The sequence below is a fragment of the Oncorhynchus mykiss genome, chromosome 2 (assembly GCF_013265735.2).
Source record: "Oncorhynchus mykiss isolate Arlee chromosome 2, USDA_OmykA_1.1, whole genome shotgun sequence".
Taxonomy (NCBI): domain Eukaryota; kingdom Metazoa; phylum Chordata; class Actinopteri; order Salmoniformes; family Salmonidae; genus Oncorhynchus; species Oncorhynchus mykiss.
Genome location: NC_048566.1, coordinates 95,481,883 through 95,482,794, shown reverse-complemented (window position 1 = coordinate 95,482,794; position 912 = coordinate 95,481,883). Strand labels below are relative to the sequence as shown.

General features: G+C 41.8%; 1 protein-coding gene across 1 annotated transcript in view; it reads right to left on the bottom strand.

Annotated features, from left to right (window-relative positions):
- The window catches only part of LOC110502472 (potassium voltage-gated channel subfamily D member 2-like), a 123,503-nt gene extending 123,031 nt beyond the window's left edge, over positions 1–472 (bottom strand). The window contains exon 1 of the mRNA XM_036960035.1: positions 12–472. The gene's annotated coding sequence lies outside the window, so the exon portion shown is untranslated. The remainder of the gene's footprint in view (positions 1–11) is intronic.
- Between the last annotated feature and the right edge of the window lie 440 nt (positions 473–912).

Here is a 912-nt window from a genome sequence, read left to right as displayed (position 1 = left end):
GAAAATCTTACCATAACTTGTTCTTCACAATGCATAGTTAAATCATTGAAACACAATCTGTCTCCACAAGAGGACAAATAGACTACTTCTGTTCCACGCGCTTCACTTTACGCCAACAAGCAGGGAAAATCCTCCAAGCAAAGCCCTGGTAAATAACGGTGCATCAACAAGTTAGAGAATCAGCCAGTAGTTTCAGCGGTCTCCCTCTATCCATGTTCGATATTCCATCCACCGTGTATCTTTACATCACCCGGTAAGAAAGAGAAAACGGTCAGTTAGTGGTGTCTCTCCGGTGCCTATTTTCTTCCGTTGCAGCTGCTCCGCAATAAAAGCGCAACTAATCTGCTCCTCTCACATCCACTGACTGACTGCAAGACCACCCCCTCAGGAACTGAGCGAGAGTGTGTGGAGAAAAGAGAGGAGAAGGGAAAGATGCAGCTATTAAAAAGGAGTGGTCTCCACGCAGGTTTAGACATTTCATAACCGGTGGTGTGGTTCGTAAAAAAATATGAACTCATTAATATAAAACGGGAAGTAACGAATTAGGTGTTATCTCCAAAACTGTGAAAGTTATCCGCTACCGACTGGGAGCCCATTTGCTTTGGATCACTGAAATTCATCGTGATTTCCCGCGATGACTCGTTATGTTTAGTGTAGTGTGTGTCAAGTGCTGTTCGCGTTCGTTACATCATTTTTTAACAGTTGGAATATGAGTGAATTATGTTAAATGCTCACTCAGCTATTTTTTCCGTGTATCTTATACGGGTATTTTGCTGAGAAGCCTTGTAATTGTGCTTAAAGATCCGCATTGCTTGCTCTTTAGGGTTTTAGGTTGGGTATCTGTAAAGCACTTAGTGACAACTGATTATGATGATTTAACCTTTTTTTTTTTTTGTATCAGGGAGTCATACC